This window comes from Numida meleagris, chromosome 19, assembly GCF_002078875.1.
Source record: "Numida meleagris isolate 19003 breed g44 Domestic line chromosome 19, NumMel1.0, whole genome shotgun sequence".
Taxonomy (NCBI): domain Eukaryota; kingdom Metazoa; phylum Chordata; class Aves; order Galliformes; family Numididae; genus Numida; species Numida meleagris.
This window is the reverse complement of record NC_034427.1, coordinates 1,426,891-1,451,156: the sequence shown is the minus strand read 5'-3', so window position 1 is coordinate 1,451,156 and position 24,266 is coordinate 1,426,891. Positions and strand designations below refer to the sequence as shown.

The 24,266-nt window shown below is 42.8% G+C and overlaps 1 protein-coding gene and 1 long non-coding RNA gene across 3 annotated transcripts in view; one reads left to right on the top strand and one right to left on the bottom strand.

The window, feature by feature from the left end:
- Positions 4,912–9,555, bottom strand: LOC110408064. The gene is made up of 3 exons (XR_002444146.1): positions 9,456–9,555; positions 8,126–8,390; positions 4,912–6,819 (listed from the first exon to the last, which is right to left on the bottom strand). It is a non-coding gene; the product is annotated as an uncharacterized LOC110408064 (long non-coding RNA).
- Positions 9,628–24,266, top strand: part of ITCH (itchy E3 ubiquitin protein ligase) — a 59,848-nt gene continuing 45,209 nt past the window's right edge. Inside the window, exon 1 of one of the 2 annotated variants that reach the window (XR_002444145.1) lies at positions 9,628–9,759. The gene's annotated coding sequence lies outside the window, so the exon portion shown is untranslated. The remainder of the gene's footprint in view (positions 9,760–24,266) is intronic. The other variant, XM_021416452.1, reaches the window with a different exon arrangement.

Below are 24,266 nucleotides of genomic sequence, written 5' to 3'. Positions count from 1 at the left end.
CCCTGTAAATGAGATTCAGTATTTGTTATCTGAGAAGCAGTTGTACTTCAGTGCTGCAGCAAACAGCCCACAGAGAAAGCTATAGTCCTGCAGCCAGTGCACATGCAAGCAGTAGTGTCTGTGTCTGATATCTGCAGTGCTGCCAGCTGCACCAGTACACCTGGCACCATGCTGAGCGGTTCTGTACTTCAGCAGCTGCCCAAAGGACAAATGTGTCCGCAGCTATGGGATAGGTTCTCCTAATTCAGTTGTGCTTTTGTGGATTTACATCATTAACAGCCTTTTCATCACAACTCAAACACTGGTTCACGTCAGCAGGACAGCAGCTTGCGCTCTGGCCGTTCTCACCCACCCCTCTCATGCTGCATCCAAGCACTGCACCATCAGCAGTCCGCAGCTTCTGCACATTGCTGCACACCTCACCGTGCTGACATGGAGGAACTGCCCAACAGCCCGACATTACATTGTGTGGTCAGCCCCCAAGCAAACCTGCTCTTCAATTTGTCAGTTATAGTCAACTGTGTAACCTGCTGTAATCCGCAGCAACCCCTATGCAGAAAATGTCCTTCTGAAATTAGTCGGCAAGGCCAGAACGTAGACATCACTTCATTTACTCCCATGAGTTTCAGCACAAGGTTTACTTCCCTTTGAGGACTGGGACCATCCTCTGCTTAAACCTAAGCCAGAAGTGTGCGGTGGGAGCTGATGGTGTTACATGCGGACAGGTGAGCTCCACCTAGCGTGAAGGTGCGCCAGTGACAGTGAGCATTCTCTGAGTTGTTTCTAAGTGCATAGAAAGTGCTTAAAGACAAGTCGAGCTAGCAGCCCTGTTAGCCCCAACCCTCTGATTTAGGAGATGAAGACCTCGTAACAGTGTATTATACCACATCAGTTTAGAATTAGTCAGAGCCTCGACTGCTCGTGTACCCCCTGGTCTTTTTGGTGTTGCTGTCATTGGTGGATTTGGAGCACCAGGTGGCACAGGATAGGCAGTAAATCACAGGGAACAGGAAGAAGTAGAGAGAACAGGGAAAAAAAGAGTACAAAAAAACACTCAAGCTGAGTACACAAAACAGAGACAGGATGTTGTTCATGCTATACATCCTGTTACTGTTTCACTTACTGTAATATTTCAGGTAAGAAAGTTCTGGTTGTGAATTCAGCTATCTCCAAGTCACTCTGAACTGTGAAACTTCGGGGGTGGGGGGGAACAAATTTATTTTTAAGAGGATATGTAATTTTGAAGAACTATTTAAAAAAAAGATTGGGCTTACTGGCTTGGCTAGGAAATATTGTAAATTTCAGAGAGAAAACATCTGTCTAAACTTCTGTGTAAAACGGGTGATACTTGACATGGATACTCTGTACTAAACCAGTTAGCTGCTTGTTTAGGGCAATTTATATATTATATACATTATAAGAAGCATTTTATGTAATCTGATAGGATCTTTTATAAAAAGAATGCCCATGATTTGCTCAACAGTATTCTCCCTTATTGCACCGGGAGGATCTGTATGGAGTGTGAATTAGAAGTATACAGAAAATGAGGCTTTTTTCTGTGGGGCCATACCTCATTTGTCACAGCAGGCAGAGGATGGGTATCAGTGGCAAGAATGGTCTGATAATTAACTCAGAGAAAGCTTCGTTCCCATGCAGGGGTACCTGCAGGTCACCCCACAGCACCTAACCCAGAGCAGCTGCCAGGCAGCACATTGCTCCTCTGCAGGATGTCAGGTGTCTGCCAGCAAGTCACACAGTCCCTCACTGCTGCACGCCACAAAGGCTGAGGCTGTCCTTCAGGGTACGCTGCACCCAAGTAGCAGCCATTCTGGGGAGCATGACAAGCAGGCTCTGCTCTTTCATATTCTTTGACCACTGTTCTGCCAGGCAACATGGGCCAAAGTCTAGGGTACATCACTGACCTTAGAAAATGTGGAACAGTGCCAAATACTGTGACAAATCAAACCCTGGATGACTCAAAGTGGTACCCACCGACAGTGAGAACATTTGATGTTGTATTCTGTACCTTGATTCACTCTTACCCAGGAAATGCAGACAATGGTTTTACTTTCCCACGAATTTACACAACCCCTGCAAAAATAAATTCATTTGTGTCTGTGATGCGCAATGATTCTGTTGTGGCAGCACTCAGAAGCACCCTGAATTAGGAGACTAACATTGTTTCACTCTGCATGGGGGCTTGATAAGAAGGACTGAAGAAGAATCCCCATACTGAGTGATGCAGATGAAGGAGGCATTGGATAACTGCTGTTTCAGCTAGCAAAAGTCATTCCATGCAGTGAGAGTGTTTGATGATCCCATTAGCTTCCATCGTGGTAAATATCACAAGGTGTCTAATGAAGGTTGGAACAGTGATGCCATCACTGCGACCTTCCAAGTAAAGTGCTTGGCTCTGCAGACTCTGCTCTTAGCCGTAGCCCACAGAAGGGCTGCCAAGGCCCCAGCCAGCAGCTGAAGTTTGCAGCAGCTTTCTTACATATGTGACTCACACTGCTAATTTAGCTTAGTGAGGGCTGTGTGTGGTCTTGAGCTCTTGTTCATGCCTAAATTTGGCTTTTAATATAGTGTCATTACAGGTAGCATAGATACATACTTATAGTACTCAAAAACGTGCTACAGCTTATGCTGCAAGTGACCTCTACCTGCTTGTCTCAAGCAGAAACTCATGTAGTGCCTTGTGTGCTTTTACAAAGTCCTTCACAATGCCATTTCACACTATTACCTTGTGCAGCAGTATAGAATAACAACACCAGAGGTCTAGTTCAACTTTGACTTGTACTACAGCTACATTTATATTAATGTAACTGGCATTAGTTGTCCAATGACTACACCAATTATCCCAGTGATGTGAACTTCAATATGCTCCAGATTTAAAGCATCTTTCTCCTCCCTGCTCCTTAGTAAAGACAAACCACACTGAATGTGTTTATGCTACCACTTTCCGTCATTAACTGCCCAACAGAGGGCAGAAGGAGCCTTCATTTCAACTTCCCTTTAGCTGAGGACTACCAGCACTTACGTAAGAGATTGGTATGACCAGGCTGGTTCCATTTGGGAGGAGTAAGGGTAGTCCAAGGGTTAAAAGAAGGCTATGTTTTTGATGCAAGAATGCTAGAAATTATTTACTTGAGAACATGCTATCTGTACAGCCATTGTAGGCATGAACAGGAGCAAAAGTGAACTAGTATGAAGGGAAGTTTAAACTAATTTTACCTCTTGACTCTTATTTTCACTATGCCCTCAACAAGAGAAAAAATATCAGGTTTTGTTTCTTTGGGGAGCCTGATATACAAGAGGCTAATTCAGTCCCTGGGAGCCTGGGACTCTGGGTTGGTGGTAAGACAGTGCAGCGTCATCTCCTGCCTCTCACAGTCATAGAATCATAGCATCATAGAATTAGCTAGGTTGGAAAAGATCTACAAGATCATCCAGTCCAACCATCCACCTACCACCAATAACCCCACTAAACCATGTCTCTCAATGCTATATCTAAATGTTTCTTGAACACCTCCAGAGATGGTGACTCCACTACCTCCCTGGGCAGCCCATTCCAGCGCCTGACCACTCTTTCAGAAAAGTAATATTTCCTAATGTCCAGCCTAAATCTCCCCTGGTGCAACTTGAGGCCATTCCCCCTCGTCCTGTCACTAGTTACAAGAGAGAAGAGGCCGACCCCCAGCTCACTACAACCTCCCTTCAGGTAGTTATAGAGAGCGATAAGGTCCCCCCTGAGCCTCCTCTTCTCCAGACTGAACAATCCCAGCTCCCTCAGCCGCTCCTAATAAGCCCTGTGCTCCAGACCCCTCACCAGCTTCATTGCCCTCCTCTAAACACGCTCCAGGGCCTCAATGTCTTTCTTGCAGTGAGGGGCCCAAAACTGGACACAGTACTCGAGGTGGGGCCTCACCAGGGCTGAGTACAGAGGGACAATGACTTCCCTACTCCTCCTGGCAACACTAGTTCTGATCCAAGCCAGGATGCCATGGGCCTTCTTGGCCACCTGCACACTGCTGGCTCATGCTCAGCTGAGCATCGACTGATACCCCCAGGTCTGTTTCCTCTGCACAGTCTTCCAGCCACTCTGCCCCAAGCCTGTAGCATTGCCTAGGGTTGTTGTGGCCAAAGTGCAGGACCCGGCACTTGGTCTTGTTGAACCTCATCCCATTGGCTTTAGCCCAGAGATCCAGCCTGTCCAGATCTCTCTGTAGGGCCTTGCTACCCCCAGGCAGATCGACACTTCCTGCCAGCTTGGTGTTGTCTGCAACCATAGCAAGCATGAGCACAACATGAACTGAGGGCCAAGCCCTGAGCCTTGTAGAGCAAGTTTAACCAAGTAAATTCCCCCTTAATCCAGTCTGGGAAATTATGAACACTGCATGTGGTATGTTAATGGCATGCGATGGGACTGGTACAGCAAGCCTCCTGCCCTTCCTGTTCCTCACCTTGTCTGTAATTCAGCTGCCCAGTTACTTCATGCACACTGAGCATATAAAAAAGGCTGGGTGAAATAAATAGAGTGAAAGAGCAAGATTATTACTAGCAGGAGATAGCCAAAACCTTTGCCTGTTAGCTTCCCTGCAGTCCAAGACCAGAGGTTTTGTTCACATTTTCTTGTTTAGAAGTGTAATGCTGCAGCTCCAAGGGACAGACAGACTTAGTGAGACACAGAACATGATATTTTACTGAAGGGAATTTATAGCTTGGGATGTTTTGTACTTTTTAGTGGAGAGCATCGAGGCATCCTGGTATAAGGGACTGTATAAAGTAAAGGAGACACACGCTCCTGAAAGTGATAATTTTTTTTTAAAAATCACAATGAAGAAAAGTTCTTCAGCTTTATTTGGCTTTGGATCAAGCCCCAGGTATTTAAACTGTAGCTTGTCCCTTTGTGTTAGTTTTGATATTACATAGCTTTTTATCAGCACCTGTTCTGCTCTAAAACACAAGCTAATTTATACCAGAACAATTTGCAAGGAGGTGAACTGCTCAGGGAATGATTCAGTCTTTCTGTTGTAAATAATAACCAACTGTACAAATGAGGGCGGTTGTCAGGGTGGAAGAGAAGTAAACTTGGGTCTAAACAAGATAAAGGCTCTTTCTTTACTATCCTCCCCATTTCAAAAACTCTTCTTAAACAGCCTGGCAGAACCAGGTATCCTGCCCTTGAAATGGAGTAAAAGCATGCGTTCCTAGACGTTGGCTCTGGTGAGCAAGGCCGTAGCAAGGACCCCAGGGGTGCCTCTGGGTACCTGCAAGCCTACCATGCCGCTTTACCACTGACCCAGCTGAACTGCAGGCTGCTTGCGAGACCTCTGTGAGGACAAGAGCAGGGCGAAAGTTCCAATCAAAGAACACATGGTATGTTTCACACATCCCCGCACCAGCCTGCCATATATTTTTCTGAAAAATTCCCAGCAAATTTATAGTATAATGTTCTTCAGTCCCAGGAAAAAAACACATTCAGCCTTCTGTGTGGGAAGACAGTAACAATCTTCCCACTATCTTGTCCTTCCTTTAAAACATCCATGTATCCTGACTGTGTCACTTCCTTTCCCAAGACAACTAATCACTTCCTCCTGGTTCTCTGATTATGCACTGGGGAGCAATTGAATGATAAAATAATTAAATAGCCACATGCCTTTGTTTTACCCTTTAATTAGATTAAATGGGAGTAATAACAGTGTCTTGCCAACTTTGAGGGTTTTGTTCATTCTTTCTTCAGTTACCAGAAATTAACTGATATTTTTCTAAATCCCCAGTCAAAGTAATCAATACTGATTTTAAAGGCAATTAGAAGTATGCACACTCTATCACCATGCTTCTGTGTTCATGAGTGAAAACATGGCTGATTATAAGACAGCACAAAAAAAATCTCTTTTGAAGGATGATTATTTAAATACTTATTTCAAAATAAGTCTGATTTTAAATTATAAATCACTCGCTGCAGTAATTACCTAGTTAGCAAAAATTCTAGAGGACTTATTTTTAAGAAGACTTGCTTTATAGTTGCTTATAGAGTACTTTGAAATCCAGACATAAAAAAAAAAAAAGTTGTGAAAATTAAATACTCCTACATTTATAAATCATCAGCTTCACAAAACCTTAAGTCAGGCAGAAGTGTTAAGCCGCTATTAAAGATTGAAAATAGCATAGAAGCTAATGGAATTTTATGACATCTGATGACTACTCAACAGTCATTGTGTGATATTTGCTTGAGGCTGTGTCTAGCCCAGAACAGGTAAGCATTCACACCACCAGAATTGCTTCCATGGTCACCGTGGTCTCTTCAGTACTGGGACTGGCTTTATGTTGTTGACTTGTACAGTGCTAGTGAACTGAGGTCCTAAATGAAGGCAGATAAAATCTCAGGGAACTCAAAAAGATAAATGCAACTGGTCCAAGACAGTCCTGTCTCTGGAAGGGAGTAACCCCAGTTCAGCAGGACACACTGTGGGCAAGTGCTTAGAACACAATTTGGTGGAAAAGGTGCCGGGGTCCTGGTAAACAAGAAGTTGAGAAGGTGCCAGTTGTGTTCCCTGTGATAAAGATGAGTGACTGCATTCTGGTCTGCGTCAATAAGAGTGCGGCCAGAAAAGTGAAAAAAGGGAACCTTCCTCTGTACTCAGCGCAGGTAAGACTCCATCTGCTAGTCCTGTGTCCAGTTTAAGCTCAACTGCATGAGACAGGCTGACCATCTCTGGTTCAGATGTACCAGAGTCCAGGTGAGGCCACCAGGACTGTTAGAGATGGAGCAGATGATGCACAAGAACATGCTTGAGAGAGCTGGTTCTCTTCAGCCTGGAGAAGAGAAAGCAAAGCGCCATCTTATTGCTGTCTGCAACTGCCTGTTGGGAGGGTGTAGAGAAGATGAAGCTGTACTCTTTGCAAAGGTGCACGGGGAGAGGATGAAGGACAAGAAGCTAGAGTTCCTACAAATGCAATTCCAGTTAGATATAAGAGAATAAAAATCACTGTGCAGGTTGTCAAACGCTCAACTAGTGCTATGAAGAGTTAGTGGGATCTCCAACCTTGAAAATGTTTTTAGCTCGACAAAGACCCCTGTGCAACCTTCTCTAGGTTGGTCCCAGCTTGAGCAGGGGTAGACCTACATGCCTCCCTAACCTACTTGTATTTATGTGATTGTCTGGGTTTTTGTGTGCTTTGTCAAAGAGTGGATAAACCCAGTTCTGTTTCCAGTTCTGACAGTGACTTGCTGTGCAAAGTTCAGTAACTAATATTATCTTGGAAGGAGTAAGTTTGTCATCTGTGAGGTCAATGGGGACCTGCTGGTTAAGAAGGGAAAATGGGAATGAATGAAGGCAGGGTCTGTTTCAGTAGAAGGGATCCTCTACTCTCAGGATGTCCAGCACTTCTGGTTTGCAGGCTCGTTCCATCCCCCAAGCTGTGGGAGCCTCAGGCTTTGAGGTTTCTGAGGGCAATATCCCTGTTCAAAAACCTAATTGATTTGCAATACTTTAATGGTATTGCAGGACTTTTTTATTATTATCACAACATTGAGTGATTTACATAATTCTGCCATGCAGACCCTTATCCTCAGTGGCTACCCAGTCAAATCCAAGCATCAACAGCACTAACTTAGTGTGTTAGAGCTGGCTGAAGGAACACAGTTAAGATTGCATTAGTGATTTGAGTATTTTTACTTAAAAGAGTATCTAGAAGCCTGACTGTAAATACATATTTTGATGCAAGAAAAATACTCTGCCCCGGAGACCTTGAAATCCGGGTAGTCTGAGAAAGAATGCAACAAAATATTATCAATAATATTGAATATTATCTCTTAGAAGATAAATCCCAGAAGCACTGCTTGACCATAACTAACATAGGAAATCTGAAAAGCTATAAGGTAAAACTCTTTGTACAAGATCATTCTGCACAGTTGATGTAAACTTTTCCTAACCTGCTGGGGTTCTTAACAGTCAAAAGGAAGTTATGGCAGGGAATAGCAAGGAAATTCCATCCTGCCTGAATATCTGATAGGAGGTATAGGAAAAAAAAATCAGTAGTCTCCTCCTTTTCCCAAATAAATAAACAAAGCAGCAGAAATTGTAGGGAGCAAAAGAAAAGTAAAATCTTGGATACGTACCACTTCTGCCACTGAATTAAATGCATCTGTGTTTGCTACATCAGTCTGGTGTTAAATCATTATTTGGTGTTGGTGTTGCAGTTCACTGAAAGACTATGATATTTAACAGGGAAAGTGACCTATGAAAGAGTTTGAATACGAAGATTCCACTACGTTCATCTTGTCCTGGAAGCATAAACTAATCAGTAGTCTGTACACCTGGAATGCATTCTTCTTACGAATTTTACAGGTAACACCAGTGGAACTTGACTTGAAGCATCAAAAGCTGAAAAAAAAAAAAAAAGGATTAGGGTCGCTGATGCTGGAAAACATTTTTTTCCCAAATGCAACTTGCGAATGTAGGAAAAAAAAATGATAGCTCAGAGGAGAATTTACATGGTGTCTCTGAAAAGTGATACTGAATGTTATTAATCCACATCTGCTTTAGCAACCTTTACCTTGAAAGCCTAAAACCTAAGACAAAAATAGTGATTGCAAATGGCCACGCTGCCCCTGAGGTATACGCACATCTGTTGCATTGGATAGGATGTGTGCTTGGGGCAGCATTCAGCTCCTTCCTGAAAATATTAACCTTACACTACAGTCAAACTTAACTCCGATGGCTAAGGTAAAAGGTCACAACGTGCCTACACTTTTGGGAAGCATACCACAGGCCGTCTGCAAAAACAAGCCCATTGTCATAAACAGCTGTGAGATAGAAGTACACCACAAAGGAAACCCAGCTATGCAGATGTGGAACTCCAGATAAAGCCAACCTGAGACTTACTGTCCTGGGGCACCGTTCTATACCATGAGGATGTAGAAGAGACAACTGCTTTTGCATAGGGTGCACGAGACAGAGCTATGCAAACAGGACGGCGGGTGCTGAGCGATGCTGGAACACAGATGCCATCCCGCTGGGGAAAACAGCCAGAGCTGTCTTCTGGCCTAGGCCTGACCTACAGAAATGCTGACTTAGTTCTGGTGTGCGAACTGCCTTATGGGCATTTAGGTGTGAGCTGGGGACAACTTCAGAGTCCAACAGTTGTAAGAAAACTAAATTTTGCTCTTCTAAAGAAGTAATTTTACTAAAATATTAGCAAGGCCCTTCTACACTTCAACAAATAAGGAGTCTTTTCTCTCATTTCATAGCCTGGAAACTACACCTTCATACCTCACTGTTAAATGAGGCCAAGTCCTGTTATTCTACATATTTGGTTATGTAAAAGTGCATTCTGATTATGAAAAATAAGTCACTTCAAACAACTATAAAAAAGGCTTTATTTAAAGATTCATATCAAAAGCTTAAGTATTTGCCGCGGATGTATTAAAAACAAACAAACAAAAAAACCTTTTAATCGCGCCTCACAAAGAGCCGCTACCAGCCAGCCGCCACCACGGTCCCATCTACGTTTCATGCCGCCGCGCGCACCGCAACCCTCCCTGCCCGGCGGCCCCCTGGAGAGCAGTGAGCATGCGCAGCGCCTGGCGCGGGGCATGCCGGGACTTGTAGTCTCCGCTCGCTTGTGGCGGCTCCGGCGATTCTGCGCGTGCGCAGATCGCGCCCGACTTTGGAAAGTCGCTGCCTCAGGTTCGGCTCGGACCGGCTGCCATCTTGGCCGAGGGACGGAGGAGCTGCTACGCCGCCGTGCCCGGTGAGGGGAGTGGGCTCCGCGCCGCGAGCATGGCGGGTGGGAGGAGGCGGAGGGGGAGGAGGTACCGGCGGGGATGGGACCCCGCGGGGCAGCGCGGCGGCTTCTCCGTTCTCCTCGGCTCCGGGCGGACGCCGCGGCGGAGCCGGGGGGCGCGGGGACCCCGCGGGCGTAGGCCCGGCTGCCTGAGGGGCTCCGGCCCCACGAAGCCTCACCGAGCGGCACCGCCCTGCCGCGCTGCCCCCTCGCTGCCTGGCCGGGGGCCGGACGCAGCCGGCAGCGTCACTCCGTGTCCGCGGCGGCGGTCCCGGGACCTCTGGCCTGCCGATGGGGCTGCACGGCCCCCGGCCCTCCGACGCGCTGTGCTGCGGCGCTGCCCGGCTCCTGCCCCAGCCCGCGTTTCGTGCCCGCCTCCCCTGGCCCCGCTGTTCCCCGGCAGCGTGCGCTTCCTCTCCCCGGTCTGCCGCTACCGTCCTTCCCAGGCTCCCGGGAGCCGGGACCAGTCGCTCTACCTTCGCCCTTTCAGGGCCACGGGATCGCTCCCGGCCCGGGCTCTGCTTTCTGGCAGCCGTTCCACGTCAGGGCCCCTTCCCTTTGTGTTCAGCCCCGTCCCGTCTCTCTCGGGGTCTCGTCCAGGGAAGGCTGCTGCGGCCGCTGTGCGGAGTTCGCTGCTTTGTTTCACCGAGGTGCAGCTGTGCCATAAAGCAGCGTTTCCCAGCACGAGTGTGGCTGAAGGTTTGTGTTCCCTCTTGCTGCTGCTACCACTTTATTTTGGAAACACGTACAGGTTCTAGCTGTTAACTCTCCTGCTTCCAGATAGGGGGCTGTGACCTTGTGTGGCTATAAGAACCAAGTACGAGTGGAAGGTGGTGTCTGAAATTATGAATGCCTTTATTAGATTGGCTCTGAAATCCCCGAATTCAGCTTCTTGTGATATTTGTAATTTGTGACATTAAATTGATAAGTGAACTTAGCATCTATGTATGATGTGGGGAGAGAAAATGAAGTGAAGCAGTTGGGACATCTGTTGTCATTTGTATGGCATTCTTTACCCTTGAAGCTTCAGACAATGTCCCCAGAAAAGCTAATCTCAGGTAGAACAGAAAAAATCAGAAACAGAGTTCTCTTTTTGAAACATTTTTTTTTTAATCAGTGTTTCTCATTGCTCTTTTTGGTCTCTGTTACATTACCCCTCATCCTTTTTGCAGAGGAAAGAGAAGCATGGACTGGTATTCCTGAGAAGACAATTAGTATTGAGAGACTGTTGGCTGACAGTCGGTCCAGCTATTGCTTGCTTGAATTGACCCAAACAAATTGTAGATAAATAAGAATGAAACATCAGCTGCAATCTGTCATGTGCTCAGAGGATTTTATTGCTTTTAAAGCATCTTGTTTGAAAAACAAATTTTAATTCTTTTCCTTCTTCTTATAGTGAAAGTCCAAAGCAGTTCTAATTTAATTACAGTTATATTACTCTTTGCTACAGCTATTTAAATCCAGACTTGGTCTACTGTGCGTTCTTAGTTGTGGGTTGACTGACAGCTTTAATCACTATTCTGAATGCATTCACCTCCAAGTGATCATCAGAGTAATATGCAGCATTCTAATCTGAAGTGAATTTTCTTGTATTTAAACAAAAACCTGATGCCGTATATGTAAAAGGTGATGTTGCAGTGGAAAATAACTGAGACTTCTGAGTGCTAACTTTAAAAGCTTCTTACAGATTAAACAGTTATTTTGGGTCTTAAGAGAGATTGAGAGATTATTCATATTAATTTATTAGTTGACCAACATCACCTCATTTTGTTCACTCTATTTTTGTTCTCGTTGTAAAGTTAAGGTTTTTTTTTTTTTTTTGGTGAGACGTTTCCTGAAATACAAAGTTGTTTTGTTTCTCTGGTTGTACATTTCAAAATAGCTTGTGAGAGTGAACTACAGAGCCAATAAGGGAATAGGAAGACACGGTGTGGTGCTTCTCTTGTAGGGTTTGTTTTTCATTGTTTCTAAGAAAACTTGCCTTAGGACCGCTTGAAAACGGGGTTAAGTGAGATTGAAAAAATGTTTGATCTATTTTGTGGCATGTGCAGGAATTAAGCAATTTAATGGCATTATCAGTATCAGTCAGTGACAGCATCTAAACAAACATCTTCTGTAAATGTGAGCTGTGTAAACCAAGTAGTAAACTGACTAAATCCTGGTAAAATGCTTTCTGTGTTGCAGGAAAAACAATGACATTTCTACTTAAAAATAAAGGAAAGGATGTCGGTGGGGTTAGAGCAGGAGGAAAGCCTTGTGGAGCGCAATGCTGAAGCTTTTGGGTGTGCTGTCACTGATGCTGCTTATTGTTAAGTCTTTCTGTTTGGCTGTCTGGTTACGTTCATTTAATGTTCTGATTTTTGTCATTCTGCTCTGACTGTGTGTAACTGGAGGAACTCCTTTTTGCCTTTACAGCTAAGGAGAGTGAACACGCATGCATGACTTGGAGGAGGGCACTTGCCACGGTTCATTTCAGTAACTGTTCTTTGTTCAGCTGTAGGTGTGCTTTGAAGTGAGTGCTCACCTCAGAAGAGGAAGTAGACAAGCCAGGATTATAGTCTTGCTTGGGAGGATTGTTTGTCTAGATGTTTACTTTTTACTGTCTCATAAATTGAGTATTTTTAAAGGTTTTAGGCAATCAACTTGTTTGCGTTCTTGGGCTGTGGCATGGCTGTTACCAGAGCTAATTCTGTGCCTGTGTTTTGGAGAGGGAAGGGTAGTTTTTCTTCATCCCCTTTGCATGAAAAGTAAAGCAATAAGGACGTGAGCGTTCCGTAAGTGACTGACTTTCAGCTTTTACTTCGTCGTGCGGAGTTGCTGCAGCTGAGGGATTGATCTTATTCTTCATCAGAATTGCAAATTACACTTTACAGAAATGAAAATAATGCGACAGACAGGGAAAGAGCGTTTTAAAGTAACCAAGGCCCTGCTTCTTATGACTGCCTTTAAAGTTATGCCTGGAATTTCTGCTTTTACTATAGCAGGACTTAGAACAAACTTCCAGATAAACATCAAGGATTTTTTTTCCCCCTCTGAGGAAACATGATACTAGATGTTGTTACACTGGTTATTCAAAACTTTGTTCCTTTAAAAAAAAAAAACCAACAATGCGATCTGGCAGTATGTTAGTATGCTGTTCCTTTTTAAAAAACATTTTATGACAGTCCTCCCATTTAGGAACTGATAATGCCTGCCTTCCGCCCACCTGCCTGAGCTATTCTAAACTGCTCCTGGAAGATGCCTATTGTTTCAGTCATGAGCAGAAGTACTTACGTGTTTGCATTTAGATCGTTGATTCTGAAGTTCAGAGCTTAGATTTAAATAGTATTGTCACTGAGCAGAAGAGGCCTATTTTCTTCGGGTGGATTATTGAAGTATTACTGTGTGAAACCCTGTTTCTTATTGAGAAAAAGGAATGTTAAGTGATGTACCTTTTCTGGAGCTGTGCAGATCTCAGGCGTTAGGCTGGACAGGTTCTGGTACAGAAACTGGAACCCTCAAGAAGAGGTGGTTGATATTGACCTCTATAAAATCTTTGTCCTCTGAGCTTTTATTTATCAATCTGGGCTTTTGTCAGGGGGTGTGTTTTTTTCTCTCTTAGTATTTGCTAGGTACCTGGTAATCTTCTTGAACTTTGATATAAAGAGAAAGAAAAATCAGTTCAGGTTTAAGAGACCTTGAATAAAAAAAGACAGCATAAAGACAGAATCTACACTCTGGTTCTGATTTATTCATTACATCATGAAATGGAAAGCAATTTGCAGTGAAATATTCATCAAGAGTGTAAGTTTGTAACAGGGAGCGTGTTCGTTTACTTAAATAAGACAGGCTGTTTGATTTCTGTAGTTTCACGTGGTTGTAATGAAACTTCTGTCTGTGCAGGTCCTTCATGCACTCTGTGGGTTACTGCTGAGAATGAAGTAAAGCAGTTGCTGCCTTCTGCAACTTTGCTCCTTCCACTGCAGTGGAAAACGCTCAGGAAGGCCGAGCAGAGCTGAAGAGACACAAACAATGGATTGTTAATTTTTAACGTGCTTTTGGTCAGCATCCATCCCTAGTGCCTGCTCCTATCCTCAGACGCTTGCTGTCTTTTAATTATGTATTAATAATCATTACTCTTGCTTGACAGTTAGAGCGGTCAGATCTCCAAATTTTGATTTCTCCACCACTGGTCTCATACCCATTTGGCTGAGTTGAGACCTGTTGCTCCAAATGTGACATTTGTACTTTTCTGACACTGTAATTTTTATTCTGCCGGTGCCATGAGTTATTCTTTTGATTTATTTGCAACACAGTTAGATGGAGTGAGTTCTTTGTAAGAATTCCTCAATTTTCAAGTCGTCTTTCTTGTCAGGGCCTGAAGTCATTGCCCATTGCGTTACTGGTTACGTTCTCTTCCTATGGCTTGCCTTTACAGGTGTGCATGTGGCTATGTATTTCCTGCTGCTGTGACTGTATCATTTCAGAGTCTAGATTAAAAATTAATGATTTATATATTAAAAAATGTTAATAAGGTGATATTTAGTTTGGTCTTTAACCCAACTCGCTAACTTATGTGAAAGTGTGAGCTGCTTATTTTCACTGCTTTTACCTGAAGTCGTACTCCCTCCCTCACTGTTCAGGTGACAGCTCCTGGGCCGGTCCTGCAAGTGAAGGGTAAGGTAACTTTGCTGTATAAAGGAGTGGGGGGAAAAAAAAGAAAATTGAAGATAAAAAGTTAGTGTGGCACTGACTTGTTTGTTTAAATGTGCGTGGTTGGTGAAGCATGTGTGTTGTCAGGCATGATGCTGTCTTCAGAGATGCTGCTTCTTCCAGCTATTGGAAGGGAACAGGAATGAGGAGGGAAGTGCCAAAGGTTTAAGGAAAAAAAAAACTGGGCTACTTCATTCCCCATTGGAAAGAAGTTTCTATAGCTTTCTGACCTACATACACGGCACATGTGTTTGCAGTTTTTCACATTGTCTTAATTAGAAATTAATGGTGATGTGTGACATTTCTAACTCCATCTTAAAGTGTTCACCACGTAAAATTGCAGAGGAAATCTTACAATCAGTGGGCATTACTTCTTTGAGTAATTGGCATACTTCACTTTCTGCTTGTTAAATTGAGTTTACTAGAAAGGCATTAGAATATCTTTTTTGAATGCTACGTAAGCGTTCACACTACTAACCTCCCAGGTTCATATAAAGATGTAAAGGTTGCCTATGGAATACTGTGAAATAATAGAGCACTTATCTGTGTGAAACAAGTGCAAATGTTTGTCTTTTGCAAGTGCAGCATGCACGGTACATTACAGTGACCAATTTCCAGAGAAATGCTGCACTTGTTAAACATTTGCCTGAACCGAATCTGGTTCCACATCAAGGAATAAGCTATCACAAGACGGAGGTTTTCTCATTGTTCCTCTCTTTGTGTACCCATTGAATGAGAGTATTTATTTAACCCCTGTCCTGAAATCTAGATTAGCCAAGTGGATTGGCTCTCTGTGGAGACCTGTTGATGTTGCTGGTGGTTTATTTGGGCGTTCTCCAAAGGTTTGAAGCAGAGTCCTGTGGGGTGTGTGTAGTATGTCATTACATTTTCCTTCACCCTCCAGGAACCCTCACAACAACGAGGCTTCTATGGCATTAGTGACAATTTGGGAGCTGTTAAAGCAAAAGATAAGATGCGAGGAAAGTCTCATCGTCCTATTTGTCTGGGATATGAACGTCTGAGTAAAGAAATGACTGTCTTGATGGTGTTATTAGAGGTGAAAATGTTCTCAGACTGCTGCGTGGTGCTGAGAGCGTCCCAGTGGGCTGTGTGGGTGAGTGTGGAAGGTACCAGCAGAAGGAGACTCACAGTCAAGGGTGGACAGTGCAGGAGCTGGTAGGGAAGGGAGACTGCAGACAGTAACAGCAGGGATGAGATCTACTGGGAGTTAGATCCAGCTGTCCAGAATAGGAATTTCTTTTCTTTTTGGAATTTCACTTCATATTTTTAAAGTAGAAAATTCTGTACTTGGTATTTTATATTTCTGCTAATTCGTGCCTTGTAATCAAAAGCAGTAAGATTAGTTTTGTGCATTACGAACTAAATACAAAGTGTCTTAAAATTTAAGAGTACCATAGTCATACCTCCTCGGCTGAATAGGGCTTGAATCTGGAAGAATGCGTTTTTGATTAAAAAGGAGATTACATGGCACTGTAACCCTTTGGGGCCTGCACTTTTACTCCAGTGTGCAAGTGGCTTTTTGTTCTGCCTCCAATGCATGGGAAGGTAAGCTGTCACACATGTAGCATACTAAATGTGTTCTTGCTGAGGTATACTCCCCATGTAGAATATTTTGCCAGGGAATATCTTTGGCTATTTTAAATATTAAAAGCAATACATAAAAATGAAAACAAACCAGCAATAAAATATTATTTTGTCATTTTCAGGGATCCTAGGCTTTTTTCTTTCTTTTCTTTATTTCCCCTCAGGATTTACTGAATTGAAAGAGGTGGATGTTGGCCTAGCACTACAATTGGTGCAAGGATGGGGAAAGGCATTGGGATGGGAGGAGGAGTGTGGGGGAAGGAGCGCTGCACCTGCAGCAGTACAGGGCCGCCCTCTGCTCCCGTGACAACTGTGAGATCTATGTCCTCATTGCTCTGATGCTACAGTTCCTTTACACAGAGAAATTTTAGTTTTAGGAGACATTTCTAAGCTACATTTATATTCATATTGTATTCCTATAGTGTGCTGATGGATTCCCTTCAAATTGAACGATACCATTAATGTTTGTTGTTAGCATGTGGTCCTTGGTTTTTTTTTAAAGTATAATTGTCAGTTCTTCATGCAAAAAATCTAGGCTGTAAAGACTAAAACCTTCATTCAGCAATTTTATTTATTACTGAATTGATTACTTAAATATTTTAACTTCTGCAGTCTCTTGTGTAACCCAAGATTTCAGAAGATAAATCTGCTTTATCTTTGATGGTTTTAGAGCAGCCGCACAAAAAAGATAACTTAGATGGATGGGAGTGCTGGCAATATTGAAGTAATGGTGCAGTTCTAAGCCGCCTTCTTTTATAGTTTGTTTTATTTTTCAGGGAGGCAGGAGCTGGGATGTAGCAAACGGTTGCATTTGGAGATGTAGCTTTGGGATGGTTGTGTTGGTTCTTTCACGTCATCTGGGCAGTGGCGAAGATTTCTAGGAAGCAGGTTGCGGACCTTGGTTGCAGTTAAATAGCAAGAACATGATTCTTCCAGAACTCAAGTTTTTAAAAAAAGAAGAGAATTTCAGCTACCTCAGTGTTTGCTTAAATCTTCTCAAAATTTGTACAGGAATTATCATTTCCTTCATATCTTTCTGATTTGTGTGATTCACACTTTATAGACTGGTAAGTTGGAACCTTTGTTTCTACCTGGCTCTGAATTTAGCCCCTAGAAACATTATTTCATCTTGTTGCAAATAGTAGATTTCAAGTTGCAGTTTCTTCAGTTGATTATAATGCTTCAGAATATTGACAGATGCAGTTTTTGCAGTGTGTGTGTGTGCACCATGGGAGCTAGCTAACTGGCTGCAGTAGTACACTCTTGTTGTTACAGCTCAGTTTCTCAGGAGGAGCTGCATTCTGCTCCGTCTCATTTGCTGGAGCACTTAAAGCAGCAAGTGATGGAACTTTCTTCTTCAAGAGATTTCAAATATTAGGCAAATTTCAGGTTTGTCATTGTGTCGGTAGTGGTAGGGGGTGATTCATCATTTCTTTGATGATCCTTGCCAGGTGGAAATGCAGATCTATGCAGTCTGTTTTGATTCAGTTCATAGCTCGGATACCTACACTGATGAGCTACCAGATATGTTCAGCAAGGAAGCTGATGTCAGGCGATACCATTTGCCATGTTGTTTCTCCCGAAGCCTCCGTGGCCCTCGTTACTCATGTTCTTGAGAGCAAATAAGCTAATGCGTATCTGGGCCTCTCTTGGCTGCTCTACCCCCAGAAGGGTATCTTCACGTGTTATGTTCTTCATTAAAATCCACAGAACTGTATAGAGCGACTCTAAAACCATCTGTGAAGCATGCTGTACAGGTTTGTGCAGAACACACCTACATTAATCTAAACAAGAATCTTTACAGTCTGCTTTACTTTTTTAAGAAGACGGCCTGCTGTGTTTGAGTCCTTCAAGCTGCAAGATATAGTTTTGATTCTGGGTTTATAGACACAAGTATACGGCAGCCTTTAGAAAAACACTGCTTTTTAAAACAATTGGAAGTTGTCGTACTTAGTAATGATTACAGATAAGAGCATAATTTAATGGTCATATTTTGTTTTCTCAATCATTCTCCAGGAGTTAAAACCTTCTGGTAGGTTTGTTTGAGTAAGGATGTGTGAACCAATGGTAATTAAGTATAATGCTGAGAGTGGAATAGGGAGATACATTGAAGCAAGTGCTGAGCTGTAAAGGGGAAAAACTAACAACCAGAAGTTACAAAATCCCCTGTAGATGCTGTCTTCTGCTGTTAGAAACTGAATTTGTAACTGCTTCTAGAGCAACTTGTTTAAAAGCTGCAAGGTGAGTTGTGAACCAAAAGGTGGTCATCTTGGATTTTGTTGTACTGTGGGAGTTCATTATAAAGAGATCTTTTATAATGTTTGGATTCAAATTTATATTTCAAATACATTCATAAATAGCTGTAATGCAAAAAAAAAAAAGTTTTCTTCTGATGCCAAATCACAAAATAACCTGTCAAAATTGTTAGAGCTGTAGAGATGTTCCAACATACCAACTGATAATTGCCTTTCTATGTCTCCATCCCCATGAGCATTCAGATGCTTTCAGCAGTGTTTCTACAGTCTGCTCACGAGAGTTAATCATTTCATCCTTGTAACTGAATAATAGCATATAGCTGTAATGTAAACTGCAACGCTGAGTAGGTACTTCTGTAATAATGAGCTAGGGTTGGTAAATGTGTGCGCTGGGAACTGGAAGTGAGTGAAAATTGTTGTAACCATAAAGCTAGACTGGTAGAAGAGCACATTGATGTGAGTTTGTCAGCTTAGTATGCAGCTGTGTTATACCTGTGTCATCGTATTACCTGTATACAACACTGGGACTTGGCAGCATAGTTTTGATGATTTTCCTTTCAGAAATGAAACTGCATTACCGTTTTTTTTCCCCACGGAGGTTTGGATTAATTTGGATACCCAAGATGAACTTTTAGAAACTGTTAGAACATCAATACCCAATACCCTGTGAGTGAATCTGCAACCCAAATTAGTCACACACGGTATTTTTTAATGCTAACTAGAGTAATTAATTTGATTGAAATTGCTGGAGAGATTGGAACACAGGCACTGTAGATTCATGAAAGAGATGCAGAGCAAGATATGGATTAACAGTTCAGATTGGCTCTGGAAAGTTATCACAATGTGAATTAAAATGAAGGAAATTCTTAAAGGTACAGTCAGTTGGATGCTTGCCAACAACAAATTAAAATATCTTTTTGAGTAAACGGAGTTTCAGCCATGAGACTTAATCACTTCCCCATCTCTGATGTAATATAAGTAATGAAGGGATACCACAGGTTCCAAGACAGTCATAGGTGAGGGTTTTATGAGGTTTCTTATCAGTGCAAAAGCAAATTAAAATAACCCAGGAACACAGTGTGCATGTAAAGTGTACAGTTGCATTCTTTCTGTGGGGACAATTGAACTTGGCTTTGCTTTTTGTGTGTTTTTCAATCTCACGGTACCTGATTGTTGTTAATTGAACCTAGTGAACTCTTTGGTATGTTTGGTCTTAGATATTTTGTGGAAGGCTGACTTGAACTGCATTGTTTTGATCTTTTTCATGTTGATCAGCGAAAAGATAAATGAAAGTGGTTTCTAAAAGTGAGAATAAGCACCCCCTGTAGGCTTACGCACCGCATTTCAATACAGGCCTTATGAAAAGCTGGAGAAACTAAAGTAGATCATAGAGCCATAGAATTTCCCAAGTTGGAAGGGACCTACAAGGACCACGAAGACCAGCCCCGGCTCTGTGCAGCACCACCCCAACCCAAACCCTACGGCTGAGAGCGGTGTCCCAGTGCTCCCTGAGCTCCAGCAGGGAGCTCACCACCAGCTCAGATGCTTATACTCACTGATGAAGCTCCCCCCTGAGCTTTTCTATTACCAGGCTTAACAAAGCCTGTTCTCAGCTGCCCCCCTCTTCATAGGTTCCCAGCTCTTCTCCATCTCTGTGGCCCTTTGCTGGGCCCACTCCAGTCCATCTGTGTGTCTCTTGATTTGGGCAGCCTGGCAGCAGGCTCACGGCTGATGTGGTCTCACCGGTGCTGACTACAGGGGAAGGACCACCTTGAAGGATCATCATCATAGTGAAGCTCTTCTTAATACAGTCCAGCATGCTGTTTATCTTTGCTGCAAGAGAGGACTGCTATTTCATGTTCAGCAGCACCAGTGTCTTCTGCAATGCTGCTTTCCAGCCAGCTGGCCCCCAGCCTTTATTTGTGCATGGGTTTATTCTTCTCCAGGTGCAGAATTTTATGCTTCTCATTGTTGAATTTCTTGAAGTTTCTGTCTGCACACCTCTCTAGCCTAGGTTCTCTCTAGGTCCCTCTGAGTGGTAGCAACACATCTGATATATTAGCCACTCTTCCTGACTTTGTACCATCAGCATATTTGCTGAGAGTGTGCTTGGTCCCATTGTCCAGAAAATGAAATAAATTAAACAGTGTCAGCCACAAATATACCCCTGGGGTACGCAGCTAGTGACTGACCTGCAGCTGGACTTGGTACCAAGGATTGCAGCCTTTTGGGTGTCACAGTGCAGAAGCCTGCCAGGTTGTTTGAACATGATTTCCCTGTTCCTTTCTTGTCCTTAGTATGTTTGGAAATGGCTCCTGTGAGCATTTGTTCCCTGACCTTCCCAGGGACTGCAATGAGGCAGACCAGCCTGTGATGTCCTGGCTGCACCTTGGGAGGGTGTTGGAGTAGATGACCTCCAGAGTTCCTCTCCAGCCTAAATCATTCTGTGATACTATGAAAAACATTTGGGAGGAAATCAGAAAGTGGTTCAGAGAAGTATGTTCTAAGTTAGCCTTCTCTTTCAGTAGCGTATTTTTATTTGCATTGTTTTCAGATCATTTTTAGTTAAAGTGTTTTCTTTTTTTTAAAAAAAACAACACAATACTGGAGAACAAAAACACATGTAGGAAGGTTCTGAGAGATGAGATCTGGATGCTGCTTTGTAGTTATTTAGACTATGTTGAGAAATGTCTGGGACTAAAACCAAGTAGACTTGTCTTCGCAGCCAGTGGGAAGTGTTTGCACAAGGCTTTGTGCCACTACTTTAAAGGCACTGACTGTTCTGCATATGTTGTCTTCCTGTCCATAATTTTCTGGGCACGTAATTGGCAAAATTTTGTTACCTATCTTATATTCTGAAAAGTATTTTCTTAAATTCTGTTCATTTGGTTTATGTGAAATAACATTTTATCCTTGAATATCTTTGTTTTAAATATCGAAGTGTTAATTTGTGTTTTTCCTGGCTGTTACTCCTTTCATTCCAGTAATATTGTTAAAGCTGCGAGAAGCCATGTAAGGCAGAGGTGATGCGACACGTCTCTTTCAGGCAATAGTTAATAGACTTAAAGGAAGAAAATTGCGTAAAGAGGGAAAAATAACTTAGTTTTGACTTAATATTTTTGTTCTAGGTGATCACATTAAGATGATTTATTTGCCCTAATTAATAATTAAATACCACGGGTAACTAGCTTCTGGCCTGTAGGTTTGTGTGACCATCTCTTCTTGCCACTGTGTCGCCTAGCTAAAGCAGTGATGAACGGAGGCTTCCAGATGAATTCTTCTCTAGCCAAAGGCAGGAGGAGACTGAGTAGAGTTCTTCAGAAAAACTGTTTTTAATGCTTTCAAGGTAAGGTCCAAAATAACTTCCTGCTGACACTAACGTTGGTGCTTGGCTGAGTTGCTCAAGGCTGGGTTTTGCTTTGTGGGAGGATCTGCTGAGCCTCTGAGCCAACTGCAGATTAAAGGTAATTGCAGGGCGAAATGAGATTATGGAGGGCAGTTAACGAGAACTATTGCTGCTTTTGGAAACTCTGTGTTTTGTAATTATCCTGAACTTCAGTGCTTTCTTTGCTCAAAGTTGTCATTTGCTGTGAAGTTTATTTAAAGTAATGTCAAGAAACATAGCCATAGAATTACCAAACAGTTGTCTGTATTTCTAGACGGGTTATGATCTTACTTAGGTGAACTGTAAGCAAGGCTGTATGTTGTAGAACAGAGTGTTTATGAAACAGTGGCAGTCCAGAGCCAGCCTCAGTACTTCCAACTTCTTGTGCCTGCCCAGCTCTTGTCTGGCAGGGCAGTGTGAGAAGCTGGGATGTCCTTGGCTCTGTGCAGCACTACTCAGCAATAACTAAAACAGTGTGTTATCACCAGCAGGTTGCAAATCCAAAACAGCACGGTAGCAGTTCCTGTAAGGAAAATTAACTCTATCCCTGCCCAAAGCCATACTTTGTCAGCTTGCTGCGGGGCTTAAGGGACTGCTTGCAACTGTCAGGGCACACTGACTGCTTTTCCCCAGGGAAAGGTATCTTCCAGAGCTGCTGCTGGAAAGTGGTGTTTATACTTTCTAGATATCTTTGGGTTGGAAATTGGAAATCTAATGCTATTTTCTTATAAATTAAGAAATATAAACATGCTTTGTCCATTAGGGTTTTGTTGATGCATATCTGTAGATGGTATTTGAATTCATTTTGTAACCATCTTTACCTCCTCTCTGAGGAAGGATGTCCATGGAGTTACAGCACTGATTTATTTTGAGAGCTGTATTTCCACAAAACTCCATGTAGGAGATGGTTCGCAGTGCGTGGAAGTGGAAGAATTAAAAGGAAAAACTGTAATTAATTTCTATAAGACTTGAGAGTTCTGATTGTTAGGACTCGATTGATGCCTTTTCATTGTATTTGTAATAACAGTCTACAAAATAAATTGTGTAACTTGAGATGAACCTAGTGATTTGGAGGTGCCTTCCTGTGATGGAGAGATGCTGCTCATTCGGAGAGCTTGGCTCGCTGTATGCAGTTGGTGACCCCCAGTTCCAGATCCTTCAGCTCTTTCAGTGCAGCAGCCCTGACACTGTCAGTTCGTGGGCTTCAGTTACGAGTTTAATTCTCATATTGGATGCAGACTGCCTTTAAACCACACTAAAAAGCCTATGATGCAACAAAATGGCACGCACTCCTGGTAGACCAGCTGCTGTGGAGACAGATTTGGGGCTGAATTTTATTACTCAGATAAGTTAAATAAAAATGTTCTATGGTCATATGCTTAGAGATTTTGTTTCTCCATAAACTGAAGTCAACAAACAGTAACTTAAAAATCATGACACAGAGTAGGCTTGCTGAAAATAGCTTTGCCCATCATGAAGTGGTTAGAAGATCACAAACCCTTATAAAGAAATTCTACTTTGCACACGTATAACCAGCCCACAATAACACTTGAGTGCTCTGGGACTTAAAAGGAAAAGGTTGAATGTCAGATTGCGTGAATGAAAATGGCAACTCCAGCATAGCGTTGTGGTCTGTTTTCTTTTCAATTTTTGATGGTTAGAAAGATACAGTTTCATCGTCTCCTCCTCAGCCTTGCTGGTAACAGCTTGGTACTCTCTACTGTGGGTTGCTGGCCTTGCTAAGCTGAACACATCTTGTTTTCCAACTATGGTATTTAGGAACCAGCTGTTTTAGGAGCAGCTTTTTCTAAGGTTACAGAAAGGAACCAGTTTTAGCTTAGTGGATTGCATGTATGAATTATTGTTTCTCCGTGGAATGGATTGTCCCATGACAAGAAAACAGCTGAAATAAAAATAGGCTATCTCTTTGTTTTCACAAATGGTTTTGATTACCTTGTGCAGCTCTCTGCAGTGGCTTTTTCTTTTTTTGCCAGGCTTTTTGGAATCAAGCAAAAGGCACGTGTGCATGTTCATGCACACTTCTGCTGTTTTTCTTTTCCATTTTGTGAACGTATGTTAGAAGTCAGTTAAAGCGAACGTCCTTTTAGTTAGGAAGGAAATTGAGTGGTGAGCGATGAGAGTTGCAGCAAAGCCTGTTTTGTGCCATGTGTCCTGCCTGCTACTTCTGGTCAGTTCCAAGAACAGCTGATGGTTGGGGAACTGCCAGTGTACTGAAAGTGGAAACACCTATTGCATTATGTTACTTTTCCTTTCAGTTTTTATGTTCCTGTGCTGTTTCTTCATGTCTTTTATCCAGTTCTCTTATTTGGTGTCAAATACTACATGTACTGTAGAAAAGTCGTATGAAAATTTTCTACTGAGATGTGGGTTATACAAGTAGGACTTTGCATGGAAATGCTAATGAATGAATTCTTTGTAGTTTTGATGCAAGGCTTTGTTTTGGGAAGGCTGAAGGCAGTTCAGTTTGGATTGCAGGCAGTGTCGTTGGAGGCATTTTTCTCTGCAGACTGAAGTTG